Source organism: Cavia porcellus, unplaced genomic scaffold (genome assembly GCF_034190915.1).
Source record: "Cavia porcellus strain 051 isolate PalLab524CR breed Dunkin Hartley unplaced genomic scaffold, mCavPor4.1 scaffold_14, whole genome shotgun sequence".
NCBI classification, from domain to species: Eukaryota; Metazoa; Chordata; class Mammalia; order Rodentia; family Caviidae; genus Cavia; species Cavia porcellus.
In genome coordinates, this window is record NW_026947497.1 from 11,346,618 (window position 1) to 11,370,263 (window position 23,646).

At 44.3% G+C, this 23,646-nt stretch overlaps 1 protein-coding gene across 4 annotated transcripts in view; it reads left to right on the forward strand.

The window, feature by feature from the left end:
• Alpk1 (alpha kinase 1) overlaps positions 1-23,646 on the forward strand; it is a 131,832-nt gene that overhangs the window by 52,923 nt on the left and 55,263 nt on the right. The window lies entirely within an intron of this gene.

The following is a 23,646-nucleotide window of genomic DNA, read 5'->3' on the forward strand; positions in this document are numbered from 1 at the left end:
AATGGTGAGGTCCCTGAATGCTGAGTGGTGACATGGAACTGTCAGGGAACCCTGGCAGGAAGCCTGCAAGTGGCCAGGATAGGTCTTCTCTAATTCTACATGCAGGAATTTGGAAAATATACACCCAAAATGATCACTTTAAGATGGATTTGGGCCCAAACTCCATTTACTGATCAACTCTCTTAAATCTTTATTCTGATTGTTGGATTGTAGTGGTGTGATATACCAGAATTCTCTAGCAGATCTATATACTTTACCTTCTACACTTTACACTGACCCCAGAAAATATAGACCACCTTGAGGAACACTAGCAGAAAGCCTTGTGATGCTTTCCCAGGGTACCAGGCTCCTTGTATTCTAGAGACTCAGCCCTATGGGATGTGTGACGCACAAGGAGAGGTCGAGGAAGGAGAGCTGGTCATTCCGAGACTCCTCTGAAGTTAGACCCAGTCTTTGTGCCGAAGCTTTGCTTGCAGTCCGTTTGCCAGCACTGCTGGGAAAGCTCTCCGGGGATGATTCGCTGCCACTGTGACACCCTCCTTTCTGAGACTCGGGCCTCTGCGAGTTCCCAGCCCCTCCGGCCGGGGTAGCGTGCTAGTGCCTGACACCCTTTTCTCTAACTAGTTATTGATTGTTTGTTTGATGGTTTATATTTGGGGGCAGTACAGGGAATTGAATCCAGGGCCTTCATACTGAGCTGTATCCCCATCCTTTTCTTTAAGAAAAAAATTTTTTTCGTTTCAATTTAGAGATTAGTCTTAAGTGACCCGGGCAAGACTTGAACTTGCAGTCCTCCTGCTTCCGCCTCCTGGAGTGCTGGATTCCAGACGTGTGCCAAACTCGGAGATTCTGTTAAGTTAGAGGAATGTGGTCGTTTGCTTTGGGGGAATTTATTCTATGTTCAACCCTTAAGCTATAACCTCGTCTGAAGGAAAAGATGTCCAAATGATGAAGAGTCTTCACTCTGCCCCAGGTCATGATGGCGTCCTTGGGGCGCGGCTGGGCTCTGGGTCCTGCAGTCCTCCGGTGCACCAGCGGAAGGGCACACCAGACCCCACTGGGGTGGAGATGGGCGAACTCCGCAGACCCTGATCCGAACCTCAGTGTGCATGGGCCCTGATGCCCCCGCTAAGAGACCGCGCGCAGACACGGTCATCAGAGGGCAGAACTGCAGCCCCCTGCTCTGCAGGGCGTTGCGGGCGCCCTCCCTTGAATAAGGCCACTGCGGCCTCGCTAAGGCAGAGACACGGGGTCTCCCTACTGAGCCTGTGCGCCGCTGGGTTCCGCAAGGACCGGAATTCCCCAGACTCAGCTCCAGCGCAGTTCTTTCACCTGTGAACTCTTGAGGGCTTGATTGAATACACACTGGAAAGGGAAGAGGTTACTGTTCACAGCAAGAAGCAAGACTTGTCTGCCGACAGTCTGTCAGAAGACACTATGTTTTTTTAAAAAAAATCAGTAAATAAATACAAAACAAGACACGCCTGGAAACTCAGTACTCAGGAGGTCAAGGCAAGAGTATCACCATGAATTCAAGACCAGCTCCGGCTGCATAGCAAAAAGCAAAGCCATGCCTTTCTCATGAGTCTACCTCTCAGAACGACTAAATCTGTTCTGTTTACTGCTGTATCGTTCGTGCGTAGAAAAGCATCTGACACACAGGAGGTACTCAGTACACACTTGGATGTCTGAGTGACTGGAAGAGCAAGCACATGGATGAATGATCAGAAGTCCAGGTTTTTCCGTGTTCTTTTCAGGCTCCGTGATGCCGGCAGTAACACCACCAAATGAGCAGCTGTGCACAGTACAGGGAGACTATCCTGCAAAGGGCTCCCTTGCAGAATAAGCAAAACAAGATGCAAGTGGGTGTCATTCTGTGTGACTTAGGGGGTAGGCAGGGCCTGCTTGGGGAGCCTTGGATTCTAAAGCATTTTTTACAATGTTTTTTTGTCTCAACACATAGTGTAGGCTCACCTTCGACTCCTAGTGATCCTCCAGCTTCAGCCTCCTGGATGCTGGGATTACAGATGTGTACCATTTTCAGTTTAAGTGTTAACTCTAAGCAAGGTCCTCAGTCTTCTTGAGTCTCATTTGCCTCTTTGCAACTAGAGATGACCAAAATCAATGAGTGAAATTTAGCTGAATATAATTTTAGACATCGTTATTGAAATATAATTATGTGCCATAAAAATGTACCCCTTTAAGTGTACAGTTGAATTCTTCTCAGTAAGGATCCCTTAGGTGTTGGGGATATAGCTCTCAGTGGCATAAACGCTTGCCTGGCAAGCACGGGGCCCTGAGTTTGATTCCCAGTACCAAAAAACAAAGCAAAAATATAGAAGATCCCTCGTGCCCATTTACATTTAGTTCAGATTCTTATCCCTGGCTGTCTTTTCCATTTTATTAATTTGCTTTCTATTTCCATTGATATGCCTTTTCTTCTGTTTTATTAACAATGCAAACACAGGGTTTCTGGTCTCTGTAGAACTGTCTTGAGGTTTATTCACTTTGTAGCCATCTCCTTTTCATTGCTGAGTAATGTCCCATTGTGCAGTTGTACCATATTTTGGTTAGTCGTTCATCAACTGATAGACGTTTGGATTGTTTCTCCTTGTTTGCTATTATGTATTCTGTTGCTATGAAAATTCTTGATCAAGTCTGTCTTTAGTGCACACATTTTCCTTTCTCAATAGTAGGTTCCAGGGATAGAGTTGTTTACATAATGTGAGTTCCAGCTGGTCTCTTTCCAGCTCTGCTGCATTGATCTCATTCTGATAGCTTAAAATCTGCTCTAGGCTGGGGACATTTGCACCATAGAAACTAGCAAATGCTACTAACCAGTGGGTTTACTTTCCCTGGAGAACTTGTTGCTAACCATCTGTCAGCTCTGCTTAACCTGTGGATATTTTTATTAAGTGTATTAAAGATATCTGTGATATTTATGAAGTTCGCTAAGACTCATGGAAGAGAATGACATATTTAAGATGCAAAGATGTGCAGTCCGGAGCACCAGGGCAGCGAGACTGCTCTGGACCTCAATTGTCCTCTGCCCGTCCCCTCCACGTGTCCACTCCTACTGAGTTTCCACTCAGCCTGTTTCGGAGGCTCAGGGTAATGGCGATAGTTGCCAAATTCGTTCACTGCCATTTGAGGCACTGTGAGCAAAGCTGCGTGGGCTCATGAAAAGCTGAGACCTTATTTTTCAGTTTTGTGTAAGAATCTAAACACATTTCTAGAGCATTTGGTGAAAATTAACTGTCACATCATCAGAACCAGGCATCTTTCTTGGAAATAAAAAGCAAATTTTTCCATTTCTTAATTAGATCTTATTTTTTTCGTGCAGTTTTAACTGTATATCAAAGTTGTCTCAGAAAATACATACTTTGTGTAAACCATTACTGTTTTTAGATTGGATTTGTGTAGTCTGCTATACTTCTAAATTATTAACTGTCATAATGTAATATCCCTTTCCCCATTTTGAAAGCATTGCTCTGTCCTTTTTTCCACTGGATTTTTAGAAAACCATTTTACAGGTTGTTTCAAACAATTAGATTTTTGACTTCTCACCTATGTTATGAATCTTTTTTATTGTTTCTTTTTGAGACAGGGACTTGTTATGTAGTACAGGCTGGTCTTGACTCATTTATGTCGTCAGGCTGGTTTCAAATTCACAGCAATCCTCCTGCCTCAGCCTCCAGAGTGCTGGGATTACAGGTGTGCACCTCCATGCCCAGCTATAAATTGTTTCTAAAGAATTTTGTTTATTCATTCCCTTGACACTCTAAGGGTTAGGTTGTTGCTCTCTCTTGACTTGCACTAAGCACAGTTCGGACTTCTTCATTTCTGTTATTAAAGATTATAAAGCTGTGACTTTTCATCTGAATATACTTTTAGTTGCACCTTTAAGTCCTGGGAAATGACAGGGTAATTCCTGAGTGCTGTTGAAATTCTGAAGTGACTTGATTATAAAATTTACATTTTTATTAATAACTCATAATGATTTTATACAGTGTGATCAAATTTTTTCCTTTTGGGGATTTGCTAGTTGTAGTCAGTTGGGGGGGCTTGCTATCTTACTAATTTTCAGAAATATTAAACAGTAATGTACATGGCAATGTGTACTTATTTTGGATGAGAACTGAAGGATGTCCATTTGTCAAGTCATTTTGATTAATAAACTTCTTAATGTCAGGTTTGATTTTTAGGAAGTGTGTACTCTTTTTTATAGGAAGACCATTTTTGGGTTTTTGTTTTTGATTTTTTGGGGGGAGGATCAAACTCAGGACCTTGCGCTTGCTAAGCAAGTGCTTGTGCCACTGAACCAAACTCCTGGCCCTTGTAGGGAGACAGTGATCATTGTGAATATACCCCTCCTATTTCCTTCCCTCTGTGAGTGCAAGGTGTGGAGGAAGGGGTCCCACCTGGGCATTGTGGGCACTGCAGAGCCGCCAAACTCTGGAGTAAGGCTGCACCCCTGGGAAGAGTTTGTAGGAGTCTGGGTGCCTCTGTGATGCCCCGGAGGATGCTCACTCAGCAGAGGACCAGAGGACGGGATGCTGGGATACGCAGAGAACCACACTCAGGAGAAATGAGACTGCAGCCTCGCACTGAGGGGGGCAGCATGCAACGCCCAGCAAAGTTCAGCTTTCATTTTCCCAAACACCAGAGTAGCTGGAGGTGCAGCAGTGCAGCTATAACTGAGCACCAGCTGATCATCACCTGGAGAGCAGGTAAAAAACGCCAAACCTTGAGTGCCTTCCACTAGACTGTAACCTCTTCAGAACATTTGTGAAGAAAATGGGGAAGTTAAATAAAGAGCATCGTTGTGAAATGTCTGCAAGTGCCTTCGCAGATAATTGGAATCACCCGCAGTGAGATAGAAACACGGTATTTCCAAACAGCCAGACCTCGGGGAAAGAAGTGTGGACCAACCAGTGCAGGGTCTGAAAGACTCGGACAACCAGACTAAGGACAGCCTGAGAACTGAGCCTGAGCTGGGCCTGGGCTCCCAGAGGGGAGAGCAAGGCAGCGGCTACAAAAGAAGGTTTAGGTGTCCACAATGGAACAAAATATCCATTTGTCATGAAAATTCAAAGCATCTCTTGCTTTGAAATCGTGACAGAATTTACTATGTGGAGTTTTAAGTAAAATAATGTAAACAGTAAAATGGGCTCTTTCAGTAGCAATTTTTATACAGTATTTTCCAAAAATTGCAAATAATTTATAAACAAATTATTTATACATGAATTAGTTATCAGAAACAAGACAAATTTAGTCCTATTTAAAAATAGCACTTGCTCTTCTTTAAATGATCTGAGAATCATTAGGGCGCATCCTCAGTAGAATAAACTCATGTTTCCCTTCGTTTTTGACTCAGTGAACAATATATGTCTGCAATGAGCTAGTTTGCTGCACTGTGGTGATCAGGGGGGCCTGTGTTAGTGGGAACTGTCTTTGTCTGTAGTAAAGTAAGCGTCTGATGAGATACTGCATCTAAATGTTTAAGGCCACTCTGGAAAAATGAGGAACACGGGGAAAAAGAGCTGTGACATCACAGCCTGCTTCTTTGGATAATCCAGGATGGGTGTCCCTGACACAAGACTCGGGGAGCACTTGATCCTGATTAAAGGGCCCCAGTGCCTGGGATCCAGTTCGCTCTAATCTCGGTTGAAAAGGGCGATAGCCCCTCAGGCCAAGCTAAATCGGCATCACGGCTCTCCTCCAAGTGCAGCCCAGCGCTGGGAGCTCAGCCTAATTCTTCTCCATGCAAACAGAAGGATCTGGCGGCTAGGAAGGCAGTGGTGTAAGAGGCCTGGTACCGCCAGCCGCACAAGCAAACTGGGCTCCTGGCCTTCAAAGTGGTGCGGCGCCGGTCGGGCTGGCTACTGCAGCGGCTCCGCACTAACAGAGCGCGGTAGCTCTTTAAAGAGGATTAGCCCTGGCGGAGCACTCGCAGCCCGCTATGCTAATGAAATGGTAATGTCTACCGCAAACATATCGTAAACCCAAACCCCCCCAGCCCAGCTTTGTGTTCTGCACAGCGGGGACCCAAACTATCATATCAGAAGAACAAGAGAAAAAGAATCGACTTCACACTTTTGATCTTATGTATCTGCATTGGTAAAAAGTGAATTAAATATATATGTGTGTTTGTGTGTGTGTATATATACTGGTGTATGCACATATTTAAAATCAATTACACTTCAATGGCAGTACAGAAATCAAAGTTTAGATATGTGATCTTACTAGATCTGTGCCCAGGGCTGCATATGAAGTAACTTGTCTTTGTGTAAAATGATATATGCATGTCTAAGTTGGATTTTTAAACATTCTTAGGGTTATAGATAGTTAGTAGAGCAGAGTTTTGCTCCGATTTCATCTTAAAATTTCCCATTTGTAGTTTTTTGCTTTTTGTTCGCAAGGTGTCCCTCTGTTCAGTGGTAGAAGATGCTTGAATCCTATCACACAGTGTCCATTGCTTCCCGGAAGCCAAGAGGAGCTTTGACCAGGTTTAAAGCTGCATGTGCATCTGGTTGAGGTTAAAGTTAAAGTGATTTCCACTTGCCTGTCAGGGTTTCAGAGTGTCTTTGGCATTGGACAGGCAAATCCTGGAAGGTGTGTGATTTGCAATCTGTGAAACCATGTGTAGCATCTTTGAATCCATGCACATGGTTCCCAAAGACTGAAAGCCCCCTGAAGATTTCGTCTCAATTGCTGGGAAATAAAAATCTCAGCAAACACATGGAACCCAGAGGCTCTGGCCTGATTTCCAGCGCGTGATCTTTCATTAGTTACCCGCATTTCACTACACTAGTTGAGTAGCTTGGGCTCTGGGTTTTTGTTGGTCGGTGGCATGTGTGTTTTCCATCGCAGTGCTGAAGGGTTTGTCTCTGCAGACAGGAGGGATGGTGATGCATATTCATGAAAGGCCTCTCTCCAGCCCTCGAGCCTGGTGCTCACAAAGCCTGGCTGTTCGGCTGCACTGCTGGGTTGTGTGGGGCGGCCCAGCCAGATTAGTGCAAACAGCAAGCCTCTCCCATGCTCGTTAGGCCCTGTCTTCCTGACAATTTCCCCAATTGTCATTTGTGACAAGGCTGTCATTTGGTGATGGCTTCTTTTGGCCATTTTCAGATAAAGATAATTTCCTTAACTTCCATTTTATTTGACAACAAGCAATTTGGGAGAGAAAGGAAGTGCTTCGGCAGTTTACGGATTAGGGTTTGTCACTTCAAAGGCATCTTTGATCTAAAAATATGTGCTGTACCAAATTCATTATGTCTTCCCTTAAAGAGCTTTTAAATTTATTGATCTTCTCCTCAATTATTCTCCTTTTACATCCACTGTTCCACTGTGGGATGGCAGGGCCTAGGGAGGGTGGGGCCAGCCCAATGCAGCCGCCTGGTCACTTCTAAGGTCACTACGAGACTGAACAACAGGTGCTTTTGTGTAGCCTAGGCGCTCTTCTGAGTCTGTGACAAAGCCTTCTCTGCTGTCTGTGGCTCAACTTGCTGACACTGGTGCCCACCGAGTGAGACAAAATCATATTTTATGTGCTACTCAATAAAGCAAAAAAATCAGTTTGTGCAAAAATTGTGCTCAGAGCCATTTTGGCCTTGCTTACTGGGACCATGGGTTCCTCAAGTGACACAGGATCACCGTGCAGAAATGCACAGCTTTCTGAACCAACAGTTTGGCTTCTGCTAGAAGCAGCATAACTTATGCTAAGGCTTTGCTTAGGTTCATATTATTGGGTAGTTAGCAGGTTAAACGGAGTGGCAACAAGGGTCCAAAGACCTGTGCATGAAGCGTCCCTATTCGGACACAGTGAGATGAATTCACAAGCGTGGACAGCAGAGTCTCCTGCCTAAGAGATGGCTGGTCCTCTCTGTCCTCGGCCGGGGGGGGGGGGAGGGTAGGAGGGGGGAGTGGTGGTGGCTGTCTTGGAGGCAAAGGCTACAGGGAATTGCTGAATAAATGACACCTAGGACAAAAGGGCAGATAGTTTACCTTCAAACTATAGCATCGGCCATTGCCTTCAATATAATAATCAGCTTCAGAGTACAAGCTCCCCCTTCTGTCCCCACAGCTAAGCAGAGAGGATTAAAGCAAACAGCTCTTTCTCTGTTCTTGGTTTGAATGTATTGCTTTGCTTGCATCTCTCCAGTCTATTTCACAATTTAGAAATGTCTACATAGTTGCAATACTTAATAAATTCATTCCAACAAATCATAATTTCAAAATTTACACATTGCAGAAAGGTTTTTTGTTCATTGTGGTACCAAGGATCAAATCCAGGGTCTCAAGCATGCCAAATAAGCACACTGCCCCTGAGCTGCCCTCCAGCCCAGGAATGTGTCCTTTGTTTTAAAAATACGCAGTTTTGAAATCATCACCTTAGGTGTGTGAATGCCACGAAAGTCGCTTCTTTTGGAAAAATCAGTTTACTAAACTTCCAAAAACTAATGCAATCTAGCCTAATGCCTTGCGTTGTGAAAAATGTGTTGAGAGCTTTGGGGCCTCCTCCATGGCCTGGGATTCTCCTCCTCACACACGCAGGAGGCAGATGCTCTCACAGTGAGGCCCCACATAGCTTCCATGCCTTATACCCGCTCCTTCTTTCTGAGACATAGTTCCTGTTGTCAGCATAGTTTTGCAGATGAGGAAAGTTACCCACAAAGAACTATACCAACTTGGGATGTCTCAGATTCAGGGGAGCAGAGCGCGATTCAGACTTGGGTATTTTGGATCTGAAGCCCTATTCTTAATATGGGACTAAGGCTGCGGAATTAGGCCCTGATTCCTGCTGGTGCTGAGCCAGCCATGTCAGTTCCCGTGTCCCCTGCCATTCCCGATCCCCAGTCCTAGTTCCTCGCCCCACACTAGCCAGGCAGATTCCCTGAGAGGAGCAGAGAGGAGTTGCTGATTTCTCTGGTTTCCTTTCTGCCAGAAGAGGGACACGGGATTCTACGCCATGACCTAGTATGTGCAAGCAGTGCAGCTGGCGATTCCCCGTAGCCGGGCGTTTGAGGGACTGCTCTGTCCACCACTCTGTTGAAAGATATTGAATGTCATTTCTTTCAGGTTTGTTTTAACCATGAAACCTCGATTTGTGATTTCCTTGTGAAACCCGAAGATGCCATTTAGGTGGGGAAATGCAGTGGATCTGGGGAGGTGTGTTTTGGGGGAGATCTCTGTTGTGTCTTGGCAGTCACCTGCTTTGTGACATCTGAATGCACTCAGGGCCACAAGATAGCCACACCATCAGCCTGCCCTGAGGAGACACTGGGCTCCAAGAGGTGGCGCTGAAATATGATATCAGCTGGGAGAGCAGCCAGCTCCTCCAGTCAAATGAGAAAAATCATATTATCCTCGCGGTGGTATACAAATAGCTTGTAAGCCACATTCCCCATTTGAATGACCACAATGGAAAGCTAACCTCAAGGCTGCAGGCCAGCCTGATCCATCTCCAAACACAAACACTCGGCTTGGTTTTGGCTGGGGGCTGTGCTCTGGCCTCCCAGCCCCCCTGCCCCCCCTCCCCATTAATTGGCTGAGACCACCAGAATTTGGAGGACACAGATGTCACTGATAGTTTTCCTAGGGAGCACATTCACGCCCATCTGTTGCAGCTCGAAGGCTGTTCCTAGACCCACAAGGCCTTCATTTAATTCTTGTCAGAAAGTAATGTAAATCCAGTTTACCTCAGAGGTCGCAGCCCAGATTTATGCCAATGAGCCCCCTGCAATTTACACACACTGTAGTTGTATAGGATGAAAAGAAAGCCTTTCATGTGAGTGCATATTAACAAGAAAGCCTGCCTCCGAGAGAGGCTTTCTGATTGAGCTTTCTCCTGATTTTAATACAGCCCATGCCAGTTGGTATACCCAGCTGTAGAAAAAAGAAAAAAATCTAATCTTTAAACTAAAGTTTCTTCTTTTATAAGAGGCAAAAGAAAAAGAAATCCTAGCAATGGCCCTGCCATGTCTTTAATTATCTGTTATGAGACAGAGCTCCCCAGCACTTGGAGAAGTTAGGGTGTGACAAGAAAGCACCTTCAGTCTGGATGACGGCTGGTCGGAGTCCAAGGAGAATTCAGCCGTCCGCAATTCTCTTTCAGTCCATGAAGCTGAGAGTGCGCCAGTGGAATTAGTCTCCTGACTTGGCAGCTGCCTCTTTCTAGTAGTTAGAGGGAATTACAGAATCAGATCACTTGTCACCACCAGGCTAGGTAGGAACGGGCTGGTCAGCAGAAAGAAATGGCACACGTATGTATTATTTTTTTGAAAGGATGAATGCATTTGAAAGGACTTCTATTGATCCTCTCCCTGTATTGGTACACTTGAAATATCCAGGTTGCTGTCAGTAAGTTTTGAAAAACCCAAAGTTCACATCTAGTTGAGATTCTGAGTACAGCCATTTAGTGTGCCTTGGACAGGTGATTGCATCTCCACAAGCGCAGGTTTCTAGAAGTTTCTGCACCCGTCACAGAGAGATGTTTACCAGTGCAGTTGTCCCTTTTCCCCTGTCACTGGGTCATACCTGAGACAGCAAACTGTACCCAAAAAGTACTCATTAGCTTTGTTCAGAAATTGTTCACAGGAAGTCACCAAACTCTGCATGTTTTTACTATTTTTTAAAGTGAGACAAAGTTAGAGATTCTCTTTCCCGTGCTTCAGCACTTGTGCTTCCTGTCCTGCAGCTTTCCGGTGCTGGGCAAGCGGGACAGCAGAAGAGCACATCCTGGTCCTGTCGGGCACTACGGGCCTGGCACGGTCTCCGCTCGCCTCCCAGCCAGTGGAAACAGGTGGTGTGCCTGCTGTCCGCTTGGGATGCATACACTGCCCGTTTTCCTGTCTGCGCCACATTTAGCTTTTCGTTTCTGTTTTGCATAAGGTGATATTAAGATTCAGTTGTGGTTTTTAAACCCAAGCGAACATACTGCGTGATACGGTGCCTGGCAGGTGTTAATATGTACAAGATGGCTCCAGGTGGGACAGGCCTGATTACTGGCGACACTGGACGAAAGCCCAGGACATGGGCATGCCAGGGACGCCGATGCTGGCTTCTGCTGTGGTCCACGGTCAGGGCTGTGTGAGTTCTCTCTCCTTGCTCGTCAGAGTGATCAAATCCGCTCCTTCCCACTCACAGTCCTCACAGCCTCTCAGAACTTTTTAATTATTAAAAATGTTGAATATGGACCTGGCGTGTAACTCAGTAGCACAGTACTGATCTGGCAAGCGTAAGGTCCTGAGTTTGATTCCAGGTATCAAAAACAAAAATGTTGAATGTGCACAAAAGTAGCAGCTGTATAAGAATCCTCACATACTTTTATTTGGCTCCAACATTTCATCAGCTTTGGCCAATCCTGGCTAATTTACACTCTCACTTCCGCCCCACCTCTGTGCTCTACAGTTATTTTAAAGTTTCCATTTTCTCAGACTTCATATAATTTGTAAATATTTCAGAATGTAGCCCTTTAGGATATTTTAAATATTTATTTAATGTAGCCCCAATACTATTTCCCCAACTTAAAAATGAATACAATTTCTTAATATCGTTTATTGTGGTTTAATGTTATCAGAAAATAGGAGAGGTTTGCTAAAGTTTTAAAAAGAAATCTATTTTTAGGTGCTCGTTACAAATTATTTTGTTTTCATGGCATCAGTTTTATACAGCATCTTTAGTAATGAGTTGCCTGTGGTTGGCATGCTTTATGGTATATATTTCTGGAATGAGAATTTATCCTCTTACTGAGAAAGCATTATTATTATTATTACTATTATCATTATCATTATTATATGCCTTCCCCGCCTGCTTGGATTCATCTGGTAAGTGTTTTCCAGAGAGCTGGCTGCAGATCAAGTTTTCCAGAACGACCACCACGTAACACACAGGGGCCGCTCTGGGCCACCCACTCTTTCCTCTGCACGCAGGCTCGCAGCCACAGTGTGTGAAATGACGTTATGACGGCGAGGCGAGGCAGTGGCTGTGCTCTGCGTGGTGGAGATGGGGAGGACTGTGTGCTGGCCAAGTGGATGGGAACCATAGCGCAGCCCTTATTGCTGAGCGGCCTACTCATAAAAAGGAAACTTTATTTAAAGTTAGTAAAGTGGTCGTTGCAATGGGAAAAAAATCCACTGAGCTCGCAAATAAAGGCCCCACTTCTGAGCTGCCGGTATCAAGTCTCCTGGGAGAAGAGACATTTGACTTCCATCAGAATCAGACTATAAAAGCAGTCACCTCTTAGACCCACTCAGCTTTTCTCCCCCTTCACTGGTCCCTCTGCAGTCATACTGCAACTCAAATAAAGGTCAAAATTAGGAAATTTTCCTGGGTACTGGGAATCGAACTCAGGACCATGCACTTGCCAGGCCAGTGCTTGGGCCACTGAACTATACCCTCGGCCCCATTAGTTTAAACAGATGGGAATATACGCTGCGGTCATAGACTCCATAAACTATCAGGATAAGAGCTCAGAAAGGAAACTTGGATGCGGTCTCATGGCTTGTTTGCCCTAAGATTCTGGGGAGCAGTGAAATCCTGCTGTCATCTCTGGTGTAGAGGCCCGGTCCGGTTGCTGGGCCATACTTACTGGTCACACTGCTGAAATGCGGGCGGACAGGTGTGCGAATGAAGTCCACGGAACCACACCTGCCGGGCCTCGGAGCCGGAGGCCCCAGAGCCTTCAGCCATGCGGAGCGCAGCACGCACTGTCCCCGCACAGCGCCCCGATCCCTGTCCCGCAGCCACCGGCAGTGCAGTGTGTGGGCCGGAGTGCGGAGGGCCCGGCGCTGCAACATTTCAAGTGTAAAATAAACAAGGAGTTTTGTGTGGAATCACAGCAGGGGAAGGCGAGGGCTGGGGCCCGGGTAAGCCGTGGCCCTAGCGTCTTCTACGCCGTGATGGAGCCACGCTCCTGTGGGCGGCACTGAGCAACTGCCTGCTTCTGTGATTTTTTTTCTTTTTTCTTTTAAAGCAAATGAAACTCGTATTTTTCTCCCTGGAAATGTCTAACTGGTCCTAGTGTTTCACCTCTGTAGCAGAATTTCTATTTATGACTTGAATGTGGATCTGGAGGATTATGCAGGGCATATTTATTATATAGCGATTTTTTTTGGTCTTGTTGAGTCAGAGTCTCACTGTGTAGTTGAGACTGTCTCAAACTCATAGTGATCCTTCTATCTCAGCCTCCTGAGTGCTAGAATTACAAGCATGCACCACCATTCCCACTTTACCTAGCTTTTTATGAAGAAAAAAATTTCAACACCCAAGGGAAGATTCTACAGAGCCAAGCAGTTTCCTTTCTCTAAAATATAAATAGCGATGAAGTCCATAAGGAATCTTATCTAACCAAGTCCAAATCTAACCAAGGGAAAGGCAGGGAGGAACCAAGACGTGAGCTGCCTCATGTTCCTTCTCTAGCAAACAGCAGAGGTAAAACTTAGGCCTAGAATCCTTACTGCAAAGTAAGTGCCTGACTTACTTGATTGTTTTTGGGTTTTTGTTGTTTTTCTTTTTCTAAGATGGGGCCTCAAGGCAGCCCAGGCTGGCCTTGAACTCAAGCTGCAGTCCTCCTGCCTCAGCCTCCTGAGTGCCAGGATCACAGCGTGCAGCTCATGCCTAGTGTTGTCTTAGACAGCAAAACTCACTCTTCATTTCTGCATCATTGCTTTTCTGCTTCTGCAACTTTCGAGCCCTTTTCACCTCTTCCTGTTGGTCTGCTCCGCACTGGGCACCCTCTCACTGCAAAATCTACCCGAATTGATGTAAAATTAACTATCCTGACTGTGGGACTAGAGCTAGAGCCCAGAAATGCTTTGTTGCAGTGTGAATCTTGGTCCCCACAGGTGCCGGCCTCGCCAAACATTAGCAGCGCTTCACAGCCCTGGCAGTGTGCACCTGGCCTGTGTGCCAGCCCTCCTCCCGCTCCCAGTGCTGTGCTGCAGACTTGCAGGGCTTTCGCTGCTCCGATCCTGTGGGTGCTGAGAGGAAACAAATAGCCACGGCTCCATTTCCCTTCTGACCAAGCAAGTTCTCTTCAGAATTCCTGTGCTTGACTCTCCCTAGTCCTCTGGCTGGGTGCCTTGCAGAAACTGACCTCCTCTCCCCTCTATACCTTACGGCTCTGGTTCCCAGCCTGTGGTGCCCAGACCTGCCTCCCGGACCATGAAGCTCACTTCCTATGCTGCCCACAGGGTCTTGGCGGCTCAGGACCTGGGCGCAGTGTGGCGCCAGTACGTGTACCCTTCCCTCGGGGTGCACTGTGCAGAGTGCGCCTGGGAGAGCCAGAGCCCGGGGCCAAGACCAGATGGCAGATTTGAGTCGCCTTGACCTGCGGGTCACTGGGGGAACCGCCTTCCCCCGTCCACCGGCTGATGGAGTGGTAACCGTAGCCGCGGAGTGGTGGAGGTCCCGCTGCACCCGTAGCCTTTCCCTCCCTTCTCTCTTCCTGAGGCCGCAGGTCGCCCAGCAGTGACCCGGAACGCTCTCAGCGCTTCGGGCAGAGCCAGGTTTGGTAAACACAGAGCTGGAGGCACCGGAGAGGGAGACGGGCGCAGGGCTGCAGAAACCTCCGGTTCCGGTTCGTTAATGAGGGGTGGTCCTCAGGGCGCACATCTTTGGATGCCAGAAACTGTGAAGAATTTAGTTTCACTTACACAACTTGCAAAAATTTAATTTTCCTTTTTAGATTTTTAGAAAATTTAAACATATTCCTTTATCTTCTGTGTAAGTGGGATGAAAAGATGACTTTCTTAGAAATTAGAATTAAGGAATGACTTGAACCACTTATCTTATCAGCCATTCTGTACCCGTTTCCTCCTAAATCCCCCACACAAGATGACAGTCTCCTTCTCACCATCTCAGCGGAGTCTTCCTTTAGCTGAGAGCAGCTTCCTGGCTTCCCCTTCCCAGTGCTCCACATCCTCCCCTCTGGAGCTCACTGAGTAAGGCCACCCTGCTCTCAAACGCTGCAAATGCTGCGAATGCTGTGTCTCTAGCCAGCTGTTGACAAATGCCTATTATCACAGCACTCCAGGAGGCTGAGGCAGGAGGATCACATGTTCAAGGTCAGCAGAAGCAACATAGCTGCTTAGCAAGACACTGTCACAAAATTTAGAATACATTTTTTAAAAGCTGAGGTTATAGCTCATTGCAAAGGCCCTGGGTTCAATCCCTGCTACAGAAAACAAAACAAAACAAAAAGCTGCATCTCTTACACTCAGGAAAGTCCCTGATCCCAGCCCTAAGACCTATAACTGGTATCTATTATTCATTAAACACTGTGAGGCTTGGGTTCTAGTATTATTTTTTTTCATTTTTTAATTCAATGTTGAATAGATATCAAGAAATTATAAGACAGGTATAAAAATGTGAAATACAGTGAAGGCCCATCAATTGATCCATTTAAATTAAGGAATTTCTTCCTTCAAAGTCTCCCATGCACCCGTCCTATTTGTTTTCTTACTTTTCCAGAAATCCACAGCTGTGGAATTGTTGCTTATCATTCCCCTTCTTGCTTTTAAAATTTATTTTATTACTTTGGTTGTACAAATTTATGGGGTCCATACAGTGCGATATTTAGGCACAACACAGTATGAGGCCTCCTCTCCTGATTTCTGTAACTATGCCATATAGGTATGCCCAGTATGCTGTTTAGTCATCAGTGTTTGTGAATGGTCATGCATGTATTCATCTGGGGCTTCCTTTATATTTCTAAGATTCTCCCATGTTGTTACATGTAAATGTACTTTATTCATTTGTTTGCTTATTCTGTTCCAGTGTATGAATTTTCTGATCCACTCTACCTCTTAGGAACTTGCAGATTGTTTGCTTTTGTTGGCTCGCTGTTACAGAGCATGGCCCCTGCTGCTGTCACATACATGGCCCCTCTTACCCGAGCACACACGTCAGAACAGACGTGCTCATGGCGTGTGTCCTGGGTGAGACTCCGCAGCTCTGGGCTCTGGCTTCCACTAAACAGGTTGGAATATACAACAACACTGAGTGTTCTCTGTATGATTTCCCAATTTAAAATGGCTCTCTAATCAAGAAGTGGTGAATAGCTTTTCATCGTGATATAGCTGTAGTTCCAGATTACTCACGTGTGGACACTTTCATGTTTGCTAGCAGCTCCTGTGTCCTCTTGGGTGCCTCTTTTGCGTATTCTTTTCCTACTGTATTTTCTCATTGATTTATAGGAATTCTGTATATGTCATAGATGGAAGGTTGTCAGCTACCAAAGTTACAAATACTTTCTTCCACTTTAAAATGTATCTTTTCAGTTACTTTATGATATTTTACAGATCAGAAGTACTTTTTTCAATTAATTAAATATACAGTTTTTTCCTTTATGAGTAGCCTTCTGTTTTTTGAGTTGTTTAAATTTTTCTCTAAAGTTTACAAGAGCTTTCTCTTTTACGTTTGCTCTTAAACAGCTGAGAAGCTACCGAACGTTCTCTTAGTAGGTCATAGAGGCTGCACAATTTCATCTTTTGCATGTAAATTTTATTGTTGATTTTTAAAAACAAACCAGTCATCTCAATACTATGTTCAGAGCTCCATGATATATCAACTGTCCATGTCTAGGTCTCTTGTTGGGCTCCTTATCTTATTTATGGGCAGATTTATTTCAGCACCAATAGCTTTTGCATAATTTAATAAAATTTTATATTAACTCGACTCAGCATAGGACTCTCCTTTTCTCCCTTGACATTTTTCCTCCAGTGTTTTGATTCCTTAACATTTGCCAAAAATTCCATTTTTAATTTGTTGAATGATTACTAAAAATGTGTTGCAAAAATTAGGTTTCTACTGTTTTCTTTATAAGAAAAATTTTAAGCTATTGTTTAAATTTCTTTAAGATTATAGAGCAGTACAATTTTCTGTTTTGCCTTATCCCTTTTAAGTCGTATTTTGTAGGAATTACTGTCTCTCTAAGTTTTCAAATTTATTGATATACAGTGCTTCCAATACTTTATTGGAAGTCCTCTCATCAAATTTTTATATCAATTTTTATTTTCCTCTGTCTCTCAGTCAAGTTTCCCAGGAGTTTGTTATTAGTTTTTTTGGTTTTTTATTTGCTTTTTGTTAGGAGGAATCGAACTCACAAGCTTGAATTTGCCAGGCAGGCGCTGTGCTGCTGAGCCACATCCTCAGCCCTCTTGTTACTCATTTTGCTCTTTTAAAAGTGGGTGTTAGAAGCCTGTAATCCCAGCACTCGGGAGGCTGAGGTGGGAGGATTGTTGCCGGTTGGAGACCAGCCTGGGCTACAAAGTGAGCTCAAGGCCAGCCTGAACTACAGAGTGAGACCCCATCTCAAAAAAAAAAAAAAGACTAAAAAAAAGTGGGTGTTGGGGCTGGGGGTTTAGCTCAGTGGCACAAGCACCTGCCTGGCAAGTGTGAGGCTGTGAGTTTGATCCCCAGTACCAAAAAAAGTATAATAAATAAAGTCAGTGTTTTATTACATTGATCTTCCTGTTGTTTGTTTTTTTTATTTATTAGTTTTTGCTCTTTATTCTTTTTCTTTTATTTTCTTGTAGTTTATTTTTCTATTCATTTTCTTACTCTTGTTATGGGAGCTAACATCCCGTCACCCTTTACTTCTATGTGACTGAATTCCAAACATTTGAGTAGGCGGTGTTTGTCACTCCATTGTAGGACTTCCTGACTAATAATTATTTCTTTGGACCCTGCATTAGTGAAAAGAGTGTTTTCTAACCTCGCACACACACTCGGTTTTATTGCAGTCCCTTTTGCTTATTTGTTACCAACTTCATTGCTTTTAGTCGTATGGTCTCCTCTATAAGACACTAACCCTCTAAAATGTGTTGACATTTTTCTTTCTAGCACAGAAGGTATTAAAATGTCAATATTTCAGGTACACTTGAAAAGCATGTATATTCTTCAGTTGTTGAGAGAGTGGTGTTTTCTAAATCTGCATTGGATCAAGTTTGCTACTTTGTCAATCAGTCAAGGCATTACTGAACTTTTTGTCTGCTTTGAATCTTAATCTCTAGGAACATGTCATTGTTTTCCCTGGAACTGTAACTATGTAGTGCACCTCTTCTTTCTGGCTTTGCTGCTCTGTGTCGCCCAGGCTGCGCCCCCCACCAGCTCAAGACTGTGGACTCATCAGCTCTCCTAGCTCAGCCTGCAGGGGCTTCTAGTTCTAATTGCTGGTCCTTTTCAGTCTGTTTGGGGTTTTTGTTTTTTCTGTTTAGTGTGTGCTAGATAAGAACCATAGTCCTCAGTTTGGCTTCAGGTCTGCACCTGGCAGGAGGGGGGCGGGGGAGGTGGCTGTGCCTTCCTAGTGACTGCATGTACCATGGTGAAGTGATCTTCTCTGGCAGTACCGGCTGCCTTAAAGCCTACACGTCTGACCCCAGCACAGCTACACTGTGGGTCTCTTCCCCCTTTCCTTCCTTGGATACTTCTCCTCATTCAGGTTTTGAACCCAGAAAGCACTGAGCTACATCTCCAGCCCTTTTTCCTTCCTTATTTTTTTCACGGGAGCCCCCAAAGCTGTCCACATGAGCCGTGACCTTGGAATCCTGCTATCTTAGCCCCTCGAAGCTGGGTCGCTGATGTATGCCGCCCTGCCTTTCTTTCTGTTATTTTTGAATGTCTCTTTTCCTATCTTTCTATATTTTTTTTGTATTCTTTTTTTCACAGACATTATCTTTTCTATATTCTTATGCTTTGGTAAAATCTATGTAGCTATTTTTTTAAATGTAGTACACCTCCATCTTTTACTTGTGGCATTTACCAGCAGTCCACTTACATTTATTGAAAATACTGCTACCTTCAAAGTTATTTCTACTAATTGTTCTGTCCTTCACATCCTTCCTTGTTTATTTTTTCATTTTTTCATTGCACTCTTTGGAAATCTTTTTTTTTCTTGTAGTTTTTCCACCTACTAGTCAAAGTTACATATTTTAATGTCAATTTTAAAGTATTATCATAAAAATATTATCATAATTTAAATAAATATCTCTCCTCCAGTTAACCAGTTGCTATTATTTCTGTATAGTTTGTCATTCTTCACTCATCTTTTCAACACTTACTTAGTCTCTAAACACATGAACCCTATCTGTGTTGTAACCTGTATCTGGTAATTCCACGATCTGAAGTCTTTATGGGTCTAATTCTATTATCTGTTTTCTGCTTATTCATCTTTTTTTTTTCTTTTGGTCTTTTTTGAGACAGGGTATCTCTATGCAGTTCAGGCTGGCCTTGAGCTCACTTTGTAGCCCAGGCTGGTCTCAAACTCACAACGATCCTCCTGCCTCAGCCTCCTAAGTGCTGGAATTACAGATGTGAGCCACCACGCCCAGCTCCATCATTTTCTTGTTTGGTAAATAGTTTGTAAGATTTAACCAAACATTCATATTTCCTGGTGTTTTATTGGAAATCTTTGACGTTTGAGTTGAAGTCTGATTCCTTCAGAAAGGATAATGCTTAATTCTATCAGTAGCCTGAGAACACTACTGTTCCAGGGTGACTTTTTAGATAATTTATTTTAAGTTAATGGTTATCAAGGCTTTTATGGACTTTAAGGTTCCACATCCTTCCACCAAGCAGCGGGCTTGGCCACAGGTCACCTCCTGGTGGGCTCAGGGGCAGGTGTGTGCTTGTTTCTGCTCCCCCTGAGGAGCAGCCCTCTGGGAGCGGGGTTTACAGCAGAGGTCAGGGGCGGGGATGAGGGTTCCCTCCTCACGGACTTCCTTGGGCCTTTGGTGTCGCACCCTACTCTCCACTCTCTGTGATGGTGCAAACCGATGTTTAAGCTCGTGGAGTCTGGAAAACACACCCAAGGCACAGGCGGGCTCCTGCGCTGCAGTTAAACTGTGGATGGCTCCCTTGGGGCTTTTGTCCTTGGAGTTGTCCTTCAGTCTTGCCATTCCCTTGATATTTTTAAGAGGTTTATAACTCAGAACTTTTTTCTCCCATTTTTTTCAAGACAGAGTCTTGTTATGTAACACAGACTGGCTCCAAACTCAGTATCCTTGTACCTCAGCCTCCAGAGTTCTTTTTTATGCAGTTTTAAAGTAATTTTGTAAAAATGACTTTAACTTAAAAGTATCTGAACACCACACTTGCCTTTCAGTCCCATTAGATTTTTCTTCTCCTATTTCCTCACTTCTCCACCAATCAGTGTCAGAGGCAGCTTGGTGAGTGTGTGTGTGCACGTGTGTGTTTGCGAGTGTGCATGCATGCATGTCCGGGATTCAGGAGAGGGCACAAGTGAAGGGAAGTCGGGACTGTTGTTGCTGGTGCCCCACGAAAGATATTCTGTCTTTGTTGCTGTACACTAGAGATCGGAGTACATTTTCTCAAGGGACAGCTTAAAAATAGATTTTGAATGTAGATGAAAAAATAGTTTTAAAATCATTGTTCGTGTACATATGAATGAAATTGGCTCTATATGTGGTTTGTGGATCTAACCAACCATTAATTAACACAGATCACTGAGCTTTTGGAAAGAATCATGAATAATATCCAGTGTGTAAATTCTGACCCTAACTCTAACCCTCTGCTTTACCATGGATATTGAATGTCCCCCAAAACCTTCTGTGTCCTAGTGTGGAATATGGAGTTAGTGGGGTCTTTAGGTTGTTTGAGGGTGTGCTCTCAAAAGGGAGCATCCAACCCCCAGCTACTTCCTCAGTGTCCTGTTTGTTTCCTGACAAGGGGCCCTGTTTTGCTCTGCCACACCCTTCCATGCCAGGTAGCCTTATCACAGCCCAAAGCGATGGAACCAGTTGACCATGTACTGAAACCTCTGAAACTGAGTGCCAAAAGAAAACTTTTTGTAAGTTAATAAAGAGTATTATTGGAGACCACAAATCACAATGGCTGATTCTGCATACTTCCCTCAGGAATAAATGGAGGCTTGGGATAATGGTATCACCCTTTTGAGACTTCCCATGACTCTCAGGAGGGGCCATGCTCTCCCATCCACAAAGACAAAACTAAGACTACTAAGGTGAAAAAGAACACTCCAGAGCAAGATCCTTCTTAGTGTAAGATCATCTTCAACCTCTTGTTTTGTTTTGTACCGGGAATAGAACTCACAACCCCATGCTTGCCAGGTAGGCACTTAGGGTGTTGAGCTAAATCCCCAGCCCTGGCCTCCAGCCTCTTGAGCCATCCCAGTTATTCCATTGCCTGCAGTTTCATCAGCCACTGCTGACCTGGGATCTTCCACAAGCCCCTCTGTCATGGTATACACCCACTGTACTGTACTCACCCAATAAATAGTGACTGGGTTAGAGTATCTGGGTCTTTGGCCATCCTGAGGCCTTGACCTCCCAGACCCTCATCATGCATTACTTAATTTGTCTCTGTTTCTTATTTCATCCTTTCACCATACCCCTGATACAGGCAGTTGGGGATCTTGGCCAGGTCCCAAGAGCTTATAAGTTAATTATGTCAGGTATTTTGTTATAGTGATGGTGAAACAACATACCCTCAAATTATAAAGTCCTTGACCAGAATGTGTCATGTACTTCTTTATGCTTTCCTGTATCTTCTACCTCAGGAATCTCACTAGCTGTCTAGTAGGTTATTGTAGAGGTAGCAGCCAGTAGCCCAGGAAATCCCTTTTGGGTCTTTTATTTTCCCTGATATACTGACAAACAGATATACTTACTTTCCAGTGAAAAAGACTGAAAACAAACGTCCAAAGAAATGGGGGGTTTGAAAAGTTCACTGATTCATGTCTTTTGAATGCTGGCTGATTTGTCAACTATAACTCAGCTACTTTGCTAAATTCTAGCTCATCCATAGAACTGAATAATAAATATGTCAAAATCAAGCACAGAATATGTGAACACACAGCCATGCAGCTGTCCACCTACATGTGTGCCTTGGAGAGCATGAGTCTAATCTGGGGGTATCTGATGTTATTTTAGAGTTATCTGCATTTTTTGGTGCTGTTGAGCTACATCCTAAGCCCTTTTCCTATATTTTATTTTGAAATGTGATCTTGCTAAGTTGCCCAGGTTGCGTTCAACCCTGTAATCCTCCTCTCCTCCCTCAGCCTTCCAAAGGACTGGGGTTATAACCATGTGCCACCACGTCCAGCAGCTATGTTCCCTAATCCCTTTCTAAGGAAATTAGATTGGATTTCTAAGAGAAAAAAAAATAAAGCATAGGTTACAAAAGCACTTAAAAGAGAAACATCTATATATTTTGCAATTACTCCTCCCTACCTGAGGAACACAAATAAGAAGCGTGAATCTCAAGACACTCACAAATAGTTAACTAAAGAATAGGAAGTGGAATTGGTCAAGAAGTAGCTGTTGCACACTGTTACCTGCATTAGATTATAACGGGCGGTGGGGGGGGGATAGGTTTTTTTGTTACCATGTACTGTTGCTTCTTAAATTTTTTACAGAAGCAAAGCAAGTAAAATTTAATTTGTCAGTATAATTTGTCAGTTACTTTTTTTATCTGACTTTACTTATTCAGGGTTAGAAACAATGACCTGCTCACAGCATACCTCAGTCCAGAGGAGCAGGCACTGAAGCTGAAAATGATTCCTGTATAAGTGAAGTTTATCACAATTTCTGGCAGGACTGCCCTGGGAGAGAAGTTTCCTGGCTCCAGCGTGTCCAGCCTGACAGTGACGTGGGCAAGACTGCACACAGGGCTGGATTCTGAAATGTTTCTTGTGTTACAGCATTTTCTTCTTATTGTCTCCCTTGAATTTTACAGCAAAGAATGAAAATGCTATAACTTCCACAAGCATCAAAAGGGTTTTCACCACGTTTTGAGGAATCATGAGCACTAAACATGAATTCTCTTGGAAATCTGGTCTTCTCTTTTTAGACATGTTTTCTTGGTTAAAGTGTGACTGCTTTCTGCAGATAATATAACTTATCTTTCTTACTATCTCTGTAGCTAGAAAAGAAAATAGGAGGTAGGTGGTGTATTTGTGTCTTTCCCTAGAAGACTCGGCAGTGCACTGTCTCTAAGTCTCAGCTCGAGCTTTACTGAAGCAGAATCAGACACTCACTCCTAACACATCTTCCATGTGCCCAGCACCAGCCGTGCTGGAGGCACCAGGCTTGGCTTCCTCCACAGCTCTCGGGGCTGTCCAGCCTTCTGCATCACTGATGCCATCACTCTGGTCCAGCTCCCACGTCAGTCACTGCAGTCAGCACCTAACAGGTCAGGTTGCAGTCCCCTCTGCATCCCATCACAGCAGAGGGCATTTCCAGTGTGAATCTGCCACGCTCTTTCTGCTGCCCATAGTTCCATTCACTTTAGGCCCAGGACAAATGCTTCTGGCTCTTCTTAAAATCCAAGCCAGTATTTCTAAAACAAAGAAAAATATACATACAGATGTTATACTTAGGGGTCTCAGAGGAGCTAGGAATTTTTAACAAATGTTAGAAATTCTTCAGCAAACACGACCTGCTTTATCTAGACTGAGACTAAATATACAATTTAAGAAACAGAAGCATCTATGCAGTTGTTGTAAATACTCTTTCCCAGCCAAGAAACACAGGAGAGAGGAGTGAACCTCAGAACTGACTCTCAGGGCGCTCACCAGTAGTCATCTGAAGAGCGGAAGTTGCTGTTGTACTCTGTTACATGCATTCACGTCCTATTTCTAAGTCCTTTTGTTACCATGTACTG